This window comes from Pleurodeles waltl, chromosome 1_2, assembly GCF_031143425.1.
Source record: "Pleurodeles waltl isolate 20211129_DDA chromosome 1_2, aPleWal1.hap1.20221129, whole genome shotgun sequence".
Lineage (NCBI taxonomy): Eukaryota > Metazoa > Chordata > Amphibia > Caudata > Salamandridae > Pleurodeles > Pleurodeles waltl.
The window spans coordinates 1,140,803,302-1,140,818,452 of record NC_090437.1 but is presented as its reverse complement, the minus strand read 5'-3'; positions in this window follow the sequence as shown (position 1 = coordinate 1,140,818,452).

Genomic DNA, 15,151 nt, shown 5'->3' with positions numbered 1-15,151 from the left:
TTTGTTGAAAGTGATAATTCTACTGCTGCGTTTGACTCAGATATACCTAAAGTATTTGAAAGGTTTCACAGAGCATTGTATAGTGATGGGGCTATTCCCTCCCATTCAAATGTTTGCTCTAACTTTGTTTCTGTAGATATGTACTTTCCTATTTTGGGAAAATACATTTATTTTTATGTAAATTAATGTGCTATACATTCTCTTAAGTCTCTGGTCTTTATGACTTTTCTATATATCTCATTTCTGATTTTGCAATCAAACTCTAATAGGTATAAACGTATTGTTTTATCTCATCTTTATCCAAGTGGTACATTTTAGAAGCCCTTATCTATATCCCTAAATTAGGTAAACAAACAACATTATTCTAAAACTATACACATAGGACCTGATGTACTAACACTGGATTTGCAAAATGTGCTTGAAAGTTGCACACCAAAGTTTTGCAAATCCAATGAGATGTTTTTAACCAGTCCTTGTGGCAATAGGCAAGTTTGCAAAATCACCATTCAGAGTGGGTCCCAATTAAACTTGTCTCATAGATATATATGATGTAGGTTGCAAATTGTGACTTACTCCAAATAAATGACATCACAGGCATAGCGTCCTGCTAGGATCAACCGACCACCATGTCTGTGAGCATTTTAAAATAAAGTACATTCTTTGTTTAATGCAGTCTATTTTCCTTAAAGAAATTGTGGCTGCCTTAAAGGAAAAAAAATAAAATCCTTTTCCAAATGGCCCACCATCTCCTTTGCGGAATTTATAACCTTTCAAAGGTTTGTGAACGATATTGAGGTTGCACACCGTTGATGCACTGCATTGTAAATTGCAGTTTAGAGGAATGCCCTTCAAAATTGCAATTTGTTATACATTTCTAAACCCATTTTGTGATGTGGTAACCATTTACCAAATTGGGAAATGTGTTTAGTACACATTAAAAAGACATTTAGAGGTCACTCACCCTATTTGGTCACAGCTACTCATTTGGAAACCCATATTTGTACTCTTTTTAACAGTCAGTTTTTGTGGTAAGGGAAGATTATTATCTGATACTTCTTGGTTGTTCTCCAGTATGATTCCAACATTCTTCTTTATAGCTCTAAACCACCCCTGCTAGCCTTTCCTTAAATATCTTTGACTGAATAACATGGGATTATATGTTTAGAACTTCTAAAAGGTTTAGCTCTGGTAATAAATTTATCAATTTCATTAGGATATTATGCACTATTCACAGAGTTAGTGCTCTCATCTATTATTCCTCCTCTCCCTATTTTCTTGTCCAGGTCGCTGTACCAGACAAGGTTTCCCTTTCTCCCTACTGCTATTTATTGTATGTCTTGTACATTCTTTGGAAAGAGTGAAATGTAACTCTTCTACAAGAGGTTTACAATATAAGGATTTGGAGTTCCATTTATTTGCCAGTGCTGATGATATTCATGTATACATGGACAATTCTTTCATTTACCTAAAGCCATTGTTAAATAAAACTTTGCTAACCTATCTAGTTTAGGTTTCTAGAATCACTTTTCCAAAACTGAAGTTTTGCTACTTAATAATGTTTGTGTTTGTTATAAGTTTGGTGCTAGAACTTCAAATGTAGCTCAGACAAGAATAAAAAACTTGATATTTGCTTCTCATTGAACTTTACGAAAATACTATCCATAATATTTCATCCTCGAAAAAGAAATGGAAAAATGTATCAAATACTTGGTCCTCTTTATTCCTTCCTTGGTGCATCATCTAGTTGCCATCAAAATTAAAACTGTCCCTAATATCCTTTACTCTCTTTATATTTGTATGTATGTATATTTTATTTGTACAGTGTGCACCTATCCAAAAGGCAGCATAAAGGTCCTACTTGCATTTATAACCAATTTGATATCCTACATTTCACATTTTTTTAAATAATAATGGCCTGGTCTAAAATTTTAAAATCTTTGAGTAGCAGGGGTGTTAGATTATTGGCCTCTAAATATCACTTTTCCTTATTTTCAGACATCTGTTCTCTGCTTCATGATTACGGTTAGCACCCCTCCCTGTTTTGTTTTGAAGAAAAATATTTCTCTTTTATTTAGGCTATGTGTAATTGGTCCATCATTAATAATTTCTCTAGGTAACTAATATTAGCACAACTGTTTCATCCCTTATTTGCCACAGCACCCATTTAAAAATATACTTTGGAATCAAAATTATAATTACCAATCTCTTTTCATAAAATTGTATACATTTTCATAATGCTTTTTCTCATCTTTTTCCAGATTCCTGGAGTCACTATAAATTCAAGCAACATAAAAAGATGATGGACGGAGTGCTAAAACTTTGCAAACACTCACCCCTAGTCACAGATCTGAATTTAATCCATTGTTCTTTTGCTCACCATGGCACTTAACTTTGGACCCAGCCATATGCAAATCAGTCTTGACCCTGTTCCCCATGGAAACAGTCTAGCCCGAACGGCCAGGCCTGGTCCTTCCTGGATCCAAAAAAAAGCATACTGGGACCGGTTTCACTGTATCACCCTTCATCAATCAAGCTAGCTTCAATCCAGTGTCACAGTGAGCACAGGACCCACGTCTGGGCATACCCTTCCCAAGTAAGGCAACTTTAGCAACACAAAAGGATTTTGGAGTGCTGAAAATGTTCAAACACTCATCCCCAGACACGGACCTGGGTTTAATCCATTGTTCTTTTGCTCACCATGCCCCCCCAGTTTGGACCCAGGCATATGCAAACCAGTCTTGACCCTGTTCCCCAAGGGAACAGTCCAGCCTGAACTGCCAGGCCAGGTCCTCCCTGGACCAGAAAAAAGAATCCTCGGACCGGTTTCAGGGTATCACTCTTCATCAGCCACACTAGCTTGAATCCAGTGTCACAGTGAGCACAGGACCCAAGTCTGGGCATACCCTTCCCACTTAGGGCAACTCTAGCAACACAAAAGTATGATGGACGAAGTGCTGAACCTTTTCAAACTCTCCAGTCACAGATCTGGGTTTAATCCATCATTCTTCTGCTCACAATGGCACCCCAGTCTGAACCCAGCCACATGCAGATCAGTCTTGACCCTGTTCCCCATGGGAACAGTCCAGACTGAACTGCCAGGCCACGTCCTGCCTGGCCCAGAAACAAGCATCTTGAGGCTGGTTTCAGGGTATCACCCTTAATCAGCAAGGCTAGCTTGAATCCAGTGGCACAGTGAGCATGGGACTATGTCTGGACATACCCAGACTTTGAATTCAACTGATTTGAAGAAACTTATTTGGAGGATTTGATAATGGGGCTTCATAAATGTATATAACTTTGGGACAGACACCAAAACTGCGATCTTGAAGACACCTGTGAATAATATCTGCATGTCATGCATGTAGAAAGCACACAAACGGAATTACAGATGGTCTTAACTATGTAAAGCCTCTACGCCACTCCACTAGATGCTAATCCACTCTACACCATTGTGCTTTCTGCCACTACTCTATGCTATTCCACTGTACACAACTCAACTCTACACCACTCTACAGTATGCAATTCCACTATGCCCAAATCCACGGTATGAGACCCCAGTCTACGCCAATCCACTGTATGCTATTACACACTATGCTATTCCACTCTGCAACACTGCACTTTATGCCACTTCACCCTACCCTGCTTCACTAGAGTCCACTGAACGCCACACCATTCCATGCTTTTCCACTGTACGCCACTCTACTGTGCACCACTCCACTTTCTGCCCCTCCACTCTATGCTGCTACACTCCATGCCACTCCAATCTACTGTACACTACTCTACAATATTCCTCTGTACTTAACTCTACTGTACTGCACCACATTGATTGTTATTACTCTCTACCCCATTCCAATGTACAACACTCCAATTTACTCCACTCACAGCATTGCACTGCACTCTACGCTACTCCACTCAATACCCACTCCAATCTATGCTATTCTAATGGATGATACTCTGAACTATGCCAATACACTGTACCCTGCTCCATTCTACATTACTCCACTCTATGCTGTTTCACTGGGTGCTATTCCGCTGTATGCAACTTCACTCTATGGCACTTCTCTGGATGCAATTCCACTCTACCCCACTCCACTGTGTGACCCTCCAATCTATATCACTCCACTGTATGCCACTACAATGTACACTAATTTACTCTTTGATATTTCATTCTACCGACTCCATTGTATACCACTTCACTTTATGCTATTCCACTGTATGCCACCCCACTTAATGCTGTTTCACTCTACCCCATTCCAGTGTACACCACTCCTCTCTTCGCCACCCACTCTTTTCTGCACTACAACACTTTACTCCACTCAACAACACTCTATACCCCTGAGCTCTGCCACACAATACTCCAGTCTATAGCACTCGACTGAACAACAGTGTACTCTAGTCTATGTGAGAATGCTCAACTCTAGTTTACTTTATGCAACAGTATGACATTCTACTCCACTCTACGACACTCCATGCACCCCCCCATACCACTCCACACAACCTTACTGCACTGTACCCTATGACACACTACTCCACTCTACTGTACTCTACTTCACTACTCCAGGGTACTCCACTCCACACTAGGCTGCTCTATGCCACTCAATTGTACGAGACTCTATGCCAGTCTACTATACAACACTGTACCAAACTCTACTGTACTCCACGCCATTCCACTGTAGAACACTCTAACTTGCTCTGTGGCACTCTGCAACACTTTTCAAATATGACACAGCACTCCACTCTATTCTTTGGGCTTCCATTCTGACTTCTGATACTATACTCAAATCTATGCTACACCATACCAATTTACGATGTGCAAATCCACTGCATTTTACATTAGTGTAGACTACCTTACACCACTTCACTCGACTCCACTGCAGTTTTCTCTGTAAAACACTCTATGTCACTGTCCGAAAATCTACTCTATGCCAATCAACTGTACAACACTCAACTGCACTCAATTAAACTCCACTCTAAAAGACTCTAAAACACTCTATGCCACTCTTTGACACTCTACTCCACTTTCTGTCCCTCCAACCTATGCCACTATAATGTGTTACACTTTAGCACATGGCATTCCACTCCTCTCTACGACATGCCACTCCACTATATGACATGACAATCGACTGTACAACACTCTAGTCCACTGTACCACAGTCCAATGTATGACAAGCAACTCTACCACACTACACTGTACAAACCTACATTGTACAAAACTCTGTGACAGTGTACTGGATGGCGCCATACTCCATAAAACTACACAACACTGAACTGTCTCTTTATGTTGCACATCTCCATACACATGCTTGTCAACTCACTGGCCACACTATATTAATTATATCTCACCTCCCTACCATTCACAGTGTTCTCAGAAATGATGTAATTTGAGATGTTATAGGTGTTGCTATGAATGCTATGATTTCACATGCTGTAATTCATATATTATGCAAGGTTATAACCAGTGCATAAAGAAGGCGCATGTTATAGGGTGGTGAGTGAGGTGACATGACTGAGTACGGAAGTGCACGACATAGTAAATTGAATGTGGTTCATAAAATATAAATGTAGGTAATAATTATAACTGTAGAATTTCTTATGTTTCAATAGTTGTGTTTGTATCTAAAGAATACATAAGTTTTCTTAACTATAACTTATCCTTAACCTTTTCATTGACTCGTTTTCTAACTGAGTTGGTTGTCTCTAGCTGAAATAAATGAAGTGAAAAAGAAGCTCTGTTTGATAGGTTAACGCATTGCAAGGGTGCTACCCTGAGTGAGCTGTGGCATTGATCGATGCAGAGGCATGGCAAATTTGTCGTCTTACTTGAGGAGTAATGTTTGCTGTTTCAGTAGAGAAGGCAGGCATTTTTACTTCATTAGCAGAGAAGTGACACTTAAAGCGCAGCCTCCAATAAGGTCCAGATTGACATATGTACAATAAGCTGCAGAAAAGGCAGTATTGGGAAATGGCGATACACTTTAAAGGTTTCCCTATGCAAACCTCATGTTGCTTCATAGCCCGTTGAGCCTTTCGACCATGATTTAATCTTGAGTTTTAAGTGCAAGGAAGCAGATGGGAAGGAGACATTCTAGTTAAGTAATCCATTTAGGTTGTTCAATGCTGCATAACCAAACTCTCCGAACTCATTTCTTGAGCCGGTTGACATTTTGGGCTATACCCTTGGTAACTAAACGTCGGTTTAATCTGAAGGAAATGTACATAAGATGATGGCATACTTACAAAAACTCCAATTTAGCAATGCTGTACTTTTTAAATGTGATGACTTAAAGTGACATTTGGAATATACAAAATTAATTTTGAAAAAGAATTGAGGTTTGCAATTTTGGTAACATCAACATATGATTGGTTGAAGTGTTCCTTTCCTGTTTGGACCTTTTTATAAACAGCTCATATGTGGTTTACTGATGGCATCTTAATGTCTGAAAATGCATTTTTTCGTTGTCTTTTAATTTAAATTTAGGAATTACATCATACTAGTATGGCCTTACTGCGGGCAGGATTTTTTTTAACCCTATTTTTGTTTGGCTGTAGAACTCCATGCACTTTTCCCCTGATAACCGGTGGTAAAATGATTAGTCTCTTTTTTTCCTACTTGTTAAGTTTTATTACCATCTGGTTTGCACATTTAGGGGTATATTTATACTTTTTGGTGCAAAACTGCACTAACGCAGTTTTGCATCAAAAAGTTTTGCACCGGCTTGCGCCAATAGGGCACCATATTTATGGAATGGTGCAAGCCGGCGCAAAGGTTACGCTAGGTTAAAAAAAAATACGTTAGCCGGGTGTGGATGGTAGTATGGGAGAAGAGGGTTTTGCACCAAATTAGGCAGGTTAGAGTATAAAATAATGACTCTAATCTGCCTAGCGCCATTTTCGGACGCAATAGCATCCATACCACAAGACTCCTAACTAAGAAAAGACAGGAGTCATGCCCACCATCCCAATTGTCAGCACAGGGACCCATTTCAGGGCCCCCAATTGCACTTAAAAAAATAAATAACTTACCTATACCTACTTGGGATGGGGTCCTCTGCTGTCCCCCTGGTGTGGGTGGGGGTGTCCCTGGGGCTCGGGAGGGCACCTTTGGGCTTATTCCATGGTGTTCCACAATGGATATAGGCCCACAGGTCTGCTAACGCTTGCCCTGACCCAGGTGTTAAATAATGGTGCAAAGCAAGCTTTGCACCATTATTTGACCCCTCCTCCACCCTGTGCGTGATTTTAGCACAGGGGATAAATATGGCAATGAGGCCATAGAATCATTTTTTGCACGGGAACGCCTCCCTTGCATCTCATTGACACATGGTAGGTTTCCATGTCCAAAAAATGACTTTACCTCCATAGCTTTGGTGCTAGATGGGAGTTTGTTTTGCACTACATTTGCATTAAAAATTATGCAAATTCGGTGCAAAACAAGTATAACTCTGCCCCTTAATTTAATTGTAAGTCACTAGTATATGGCTCAACCTGTACCCAGAGTCTGCAAATTAAATGCATCTAGTGGGTGGCAGCACTCATTGTGCCACCCACTAATGTAGCACTGTAAAATATGCCTCAAGGTATGCCACTGGATCCTGCGTATGCAGTTTTAAACTCTCTTTTTCATCCAGCAAAATAACCATTTAACCAGGTCTAAACCTTCCTTTTAATACTTACAAGTCACTTCAAATGTAGGCCACATAAGCTGATCGGGCAGGGTGCAACTCATTCAAATATTATAACTTTGGCCCTCATTTTCAGTTTTGCTTGTGGCCCGCCATCCACCAGGGGAATGAGGTAATAACTCTGGTGGAGTAGACTACTGCAGTTCATATTAGGAGTTGTCTGCCTCTTGGCAGAGATCTTCATGTCTTCAAAGCAGCTGATGTAATTTCAGCAAACTTTTCAAAAACAAGCTGCCAAATTGGGAAAACAAAAAGAAATACTCCCATGGAGAGATAGTGGGAAAATAAAACAGAAATACACCCATGGAGAGATAAAGGAATCAATCTGGCATCACCTCCTTTCTGGCAGTGTAGGACTGCAGCATGTGAGGGCAGGGGATCAGAGGGGAGTTGGGCTGGGCTGGACTGAGGCAGGCCATGTGGCTGCGGGAGGTGTCTGCAGCCTCAAACAGGGGACACAGGGCTGGCAGGACTGGGCAGGGGGGTGCGCACCTGTGGGCTGTGGTCCCACAGTCACTCACCTGGTTTGCCGCCTCTCCTGCCACTGCTGCCGTGATTGCCACCTGCCTCCTGCCACCCTCCCTGTACCCTCGCATGGCTTTCCACTTCCCTTGTTCCCCCTTGTCACCCTCGCTCCTCCCTGTCTCGACGACCGCGGTCCCTGCTCCCCCTTGCTTTGCATCTTGTGCCTCACACCCTTGAGCCCCTGTGCCCCTGAGCTCCTGATCCCCTTAACCTCCCTGCTATTTCCTGGCCCCTCCAGGCCTGGATGCTACAATCCTGAGCAAACACAGCCTGGTTTCAGCTTCAGGTAACCATTCTTGGAGCAGCTAGACCTAATCTTCAGTGCGCAGGCAACTGGCGAGTGTGGTGACTGTAATCAGCCACTGCCAAGGGTGTGCCCCAGCACCCGCGGAAGAGGCCCACCTAGTGTGGGTGCAGCTTGCAGATGGCTGGTGAGCCTTACTTGCCAAGCCAGAGCAATAATAGCACCAGCATTGGTACTTTCAGCATACTCTTCCAGCGGAATCCAGCTTTTCTTTTTGTGTCAGATTCAACAACAGACCTTTATTCCTCTGCGCCACTACTCCTACTATCTCTAACACCTCGCCAGCTCTATTCCGCGGAGCTCGCACGAGGCAAAAGAAGGGAAGGAAGAGAAGAAAGGGGAATACACGACCATGCAGTCAGGCAAAACAAGTCCCCCCAAACAAATCTGCAATGGGAAAAAGGAAGAGGAGACCTCAAGCTCCGGACAGCCATCTCACAGCACAGAATGTCCAACGTCTTACTGAGATTGAGTCAGAGCCAGACCAGAAAGGGGAGCAACCCACTTCTAGACTTCATGCTGGGCACAGTTTGGAACCCCAAAACAACCTAGAATGATCTAAAAAAGTTGCATCCCTGACTGCGAACCGGAAATTTACACCAATTTCTTTTTTCTAAAAAACTCCTTTGAAATAGCAATGATCACAGGGGTTACAGCCACCACTAATTCCTTCAATCTTCACAAACACAGTAGAAAGCTCTCCACCTCAAAATGACTGTGCAACAACTTGGGCTGCATCAAGCCCAAGCTCTACTCAGCCTCTCGTAACCAGCACAACCTCGCTACTCACGGGCAACTCCCTAAATTCTTCAGGGCAGAGGTGCATAAGGAGCCCAGGCAGGCTCCAGAGAACCCATGGTGAGCTTCCCCTCATCAGAGTGCGACCCACCAAACCCCCCTAGCGCTGTGGACTGAAAGCGGCTCAGCCCTCCTCTACCATATAGGAGGGCCATCTGCTCACATACGTTCTGGCCACAACTTCAGCTCCAGATACTGCTTGTCAGAGAACTGCAACGAATTGAGGATCACAGCCCCCTTCCCCATTATCTCTTCCAGCAAATATGAAAACTAAGGGTCTCAGTACAGGGGCAGGTCAATAAACTCAATCCTATTTAAACACTCAAGAGTGGGAGGACATGCATGTCGCTTACTCCCAAGATTCCCCTTCTGCCACTCGATTTACTTTAGACCCCAGTCAGCAGTCTCATGATGACGGCGCAAGGATTAATGTTACCATTGATACAAACATTTCAGTTTTCAGTCAGCTGTCTCCCAATGATGGTGTAAGGATCAGAACAATCACAGACACAAGCGCTGCATCAACAACTGGTCAGGATTCTGTTACAAACTGTCACAATCCACATACGGATGGTGCCTGGGCCTTCCTGCTCAAAACTATGCAGCTTCTATCGAAGCGCTTCATTATCAGTCAGACAAAATGGATCTTCAGCTAACTTTGGTCAACACCTTGGCAGTATTCATAGCAGGAATAGATGAGAAACTAGGTGACCTCAAATCTCTCTTCACACAGTCACAAGAAAACCCCATTAGCACTTTCACAAGCTGCTCATGTGGGCCAATTATAGACAAACTATCCACACTACCTTCCATGCTCAACACCCCTGTGCATCTCTAAAAGTGGGAGCCTCCAGTCAATACTCACACTCATACCCCACATCTGACCCTTCCACACATGTCCTGGAAAAATTCCACTTGGATCCATCCGAGACTACAACCAACGGCCTGGGAACAAGAAATGATGACAGGACAAATAGTTCCAATCAGGCATCTCCTGCAATAGCAACCCCTCTCAACCTGACTCCAACAGCAACTGCCCCCCAGCTTCGAAGAAAACAGCTCCAAACTGGCAATCCTGTGGACGGCAAAGTCATGGTGAAACCTAATGCCAAGCAGAGACGCACTCAGCGGAGGAAAGCTTGCAAGAAGGGACTTGCATGGAACAGAGAGAACCTGGCAGCTGACCCCAAACTAACAATACCCATCATTTGGGCCTCCAATGAAGCCATGTCTCTCGGGTCACCTGCTCCAGTGACAATCTCTGAGGACCCATCCTCAAATTCAGTTATCAAGCAGAGGAATGCTGCCACAAATTACCGCACCCGGCCAGCTGAGGGGGTGGGCAATGCAGGGGCACTGCAATCCAGCAGCTCCCGCGTACCGCTGTGGCTTTAACTCCTGGAAGTCATCGTCAATCTATACAAGCAACTTTCTCCATTCCCTCCCCTGCCCAGATAATGTACCCTCCTCCACAGGAACAGGGAGCAACCATTATACCTCCTAGCCCCACACATCATGTACAACTGGGGGATTCTACAACCAGAAGGGGTTCCCCTTCAGGGAATCCCCTGCATCCGTTGCAGAAATTCAAAACTCAACTAGACCCCTCAACCACCAATACATTAATATTTCATCCTCACTACAAATCCAAGGGAAATGGTGATATCTTGAATTGGGGGGAACATTCTCCGACTTCTATCACACATTCCCTCTACAAGCAGCCTGAGCAGAACTGATCTCCTAGCAGTAGAATTTCTCCACCCAACCATTGCTACTGCCCTTGAAGCTAGTAAGGTTACATGGAAGACAAGACTAATTGCGCAAACAATCCTAGGAGAAAGTGCAACCTTTGAACGCTGGGGCATCAGTATTATCATGCACAGTGAGGCTGGCTCTCGAACCCCTTTACTAACACAGGGTCCTGCCTTTAAATCAGACCCTCAGAGCAGGGAAACACGCTCCAATACTTAGGAGCACCCGTGGCTGCTCTCCTGTGACCTCAAGTTCCTCCACTACTGCTAGAAGTGAATCTCGGCCCCAAAAGCTCTACACATTCAGGCAATCTCTCTTTAAATAACAACGACTCAAGGCGTTTTTCAAAAACAAATAACAACTACAATAGGCCAGGGTGACAAACCTCAGACAAAAAGCGGGCCCCATAGCATCAAAGGAGATCCTCTGCTTGTGTTCTTGGAATGTCAATGGCCTCCTTTCCAAAGCTTTGGACTATGAGTTCATTCACTACATCAGCACCTTTGACATTATACTAATGCAGGAAACTTTGCTGGATGAACCATTCCACTTGCAGCGTGATATGTGCTTCTTCACCCCAGCAATCAGGAAGGCGAAGCATGGTCACCTTCAAGGTGGCCTGGCCACTAACGTCTCTTTAGCACTATCAGTCAGAGCCACCCCTTTGCTCTCCCCCTGCTCCTTTATCAATATTTTGACAAGTGCCACAACGACGAGTGTGCCCACAGTAGAGATAGTCCTCGTAAACACCTACCTCCTTCCTAAACTTAAATCCAGTGACGCTAACAAACTAGTGGTACAACTCGAGAATTACATAAGCAGTGGTGTCCGACATCATCGTCTCAGGTGACTTTAATTTGCATCTCCTAGGATCCTCCAAAGATGAAACCACAATTGCCCTCTCTAGAGCCTGGGATCTTCCTATACAAGGTGTAAACAAACTCAGCTGTCCCAAAAAGACCAGCAGGTCATTGCACAGTGGCTCAGAATTGTTACAGTTAAGAGCCCTGAATGGCTGATGTATCGAGGACCCACCCCCAGCGGCATCATATTTTTCTACCACAGTTGGCTACACATTTGTTTCTTTTCCACTGTTCAAGCAAGTAGCTTCCTACCATCTAGGCAAAAGGAATGAGAGCAAACACTGCCCACAGGAATTAGCCATCATCCTGGGGATAACCAAAAGGGAGAAAACTAGTATTGCACATATTTCCACCTACACCACAAACTGTAAATAGGTCAGATGTGGGCAATTAAACATAGATTTTGTCACCGAAGCAGTAATGGATCTGGCACTTGAATTGGAAACAAACAACAATAGTGAAGTGCTAAAATGGGAACAACTAACAATCAGCCTAAGTGAAAATTTTGTGGAGCCAAACACCAACCGGTTTCTGCCACCTCCCGCAGCATTAACTCACCTAACACAAGCCAAAAGGTCAGCACTACGAGATGCAAAGAGAAAAATTAACTCCAGTATAAGACGTCTCTGTGGCAGCCCTGGCAATCAAGATCTGCTGGCAACCTTAAGGCACCACAAACAGTTACTGAAAAAGCTAAAACGTCAATCAATAGGAATAGTAGTGAAGACCTGTGGGCCAAGCACACTCAGACGCAAGCAGCAACAACAGTGAACGCTTCTGGCACACAATATGCAACCTTACACACCTGTACCACAGCGACACTACATACATATCAGAAGCTGTTTGGGTCCAACATCTTGGAGTCCACTTCAATGGCCAGACATCACTCAGCATGGCCACACAAAGTACAACTTCTCCAGGAATTCTCCTCTCACACAGGCCCTTACTAAAGACCCTGTTTCCACAACCAGATGGCCAAGGGCAGGAGAGAAGGCCCCCAAGCCCCCATGGACTTCTGTCTGCAGTTTTTAAGCATAACAGGTCCTTCTGGGAATAGAGTTTTGAATCTCTCTACCTGGAAATAGGTCTGACAGGAATTATTCCACAGCCCTGGAAGGGGTCCATAATCTCCCCCTTTTTTTAAACCGGAGACAGGTCGCTCCTGATTAGCCATCGTCTGATTTCATTAATTGACAATGATGCAAAGTAATTTGCAGGTCTGTTAGTGGATCATCTGCTTGCATGGACTCCTGAAAGGTGAATAATCCCCAAGATCCAAACAGGATTTTCTAAATAAGCTGACACCATCACAAACATCATGGCCATTGCGCTCTTAATCGACAAAGCTATAACACAGAAACGTCAGCTCCATCTATGTTTTTGTTGATTTCAAGGCTGCATTTGACCATGTGGATAGGAATCTGTTGCGGAAGAAGCTTGAAACCTCGGGGCTTCCATAACCACTCCTACGCCTGATAATAGCCCTTCATTCTGCACATGGGTCCACATAAAATTGGGTACAGGCAAATTATCTTTCAAGGTTGATCCCCACTACCAAAGGCTTAAAACAGGGTTGTGTTTTGGCCCCACACTGTTCAATCTATACTTAGCAGACTTTAGCGGGCTCACTTACCCTCATAAATTTGCACCCACCAAAAATTGGGGACCTGAAACTACTGTGCCTCATGTACGCGGATGACCTCGTATTGATCAGTCATACAGAAATAGGCATTCAAAGACTTTTAAACGCTAGTCAACATTATTCAGCCATTAACACCTTGACAGCAAACTTTAGAAAAACAAGTACATTGTCAATCAGATCTAAGGCACCTACACGGGTGTAGTTTTGGGGTAAGACATGACTTGCTCAAACAGACCAGTATAAATATCTGGGAGTCGTTATACAAATCAGGGAACTTTGTGCATCAAAGAAAATGCATAATGGGAATAAAATAAGCTATAGCGCTATCCTTAAAAAGACTAAAAATTCATCTGAATGGTCCTTCATACACCCCCCCTCCTAAAAGCACTAAAAGCCAAGCTTCTGCCCACAATAATATAGGGATGCAAAGTACAAAGAGGCAGGGATATAGATATCTTAAACCACGCAGTGAGCAAAGTTTATCGGATGATCTTCAACATCTCCAGATTCACGTCTCCCGCCCAACTGAGACTGGAGTTTGGCATACTGGATCAATCTCTGGCACGACGTGGTGCAAATATAAACTTTTGGAGCAAAGCCCGTAGTGCCACTCCGGATTCTCAATTACTATATGTGGCAGGAGCTCGAACTGAAGAATACTTCCCCGTTCAGAATCCACCTAGACAACTCACTTAAGACAACCGGGCTCAACAACCTCTGGAGAATCTCAATCCCGCACAGTCCCTTCATGAAAGTAGCTGTGAAAACAATTAGGTTTCAGTCACTACTGGAGGACAAAGCAGCATTCTCACGGAGGTCTCATGCATTGATGACTTTGCTCACCTACTCGTCTCTGGCACCACAGTCATATCTAGGCCAGGGTTTTTCGGGACGAACAAAGGAGCAATTTTCAAAGTATTGTCTTGGTCTCTTACCACTTGCTTTAAATGCAGCCCCCTGGCTCAGGGATGTATCCAACCCTATCTGCCGCCTGTGTGGTAAGGACACAGAAAATCTCTTCCAAGACCTCTGATCATGCAACCATCTTGCATTGGAGCCAAAAGCCTTGCTAAAGAACAAACTCAATGAAAAAGGCATACAGACACGGAGACAAGCGGTGCTGGCATGCTTTGCTTTAGTGAAATTTACATCGCTGGTGACTCAAAAGCAACATTTAATAAATCAGCACCATCTTCCCTCAGACTCACAGGAGGACACTTCACAACTCACCGCTTGACATCAGTCTCTAACAGTATCAAGTGAGGCTCTTTCCACAATGGAGCGAGCAAAGTTTTAAGTAGCAATTGACTCATTATGTTTTAAAACGTGTTCATATGCTTACCATGAAGTGCATATCCAAACAATTGAGGATGCACAAATCTTTTTGAAGGTTGATGATGATTTAGTAATATCGCAAATGTATTCTAAAAGTTTGTGTTTCTTTTTTCACTTTTGTTATGGTTTTAAGTAACTAAATAATACGCCCTTACCTTACCTTATGTCATACAGAAAAACCACGCACATGGTAGGAGGTGGAGTAGGCAACTGTTAGTGGGTCCCATCAAATTGTCTACAAGTATCAAAG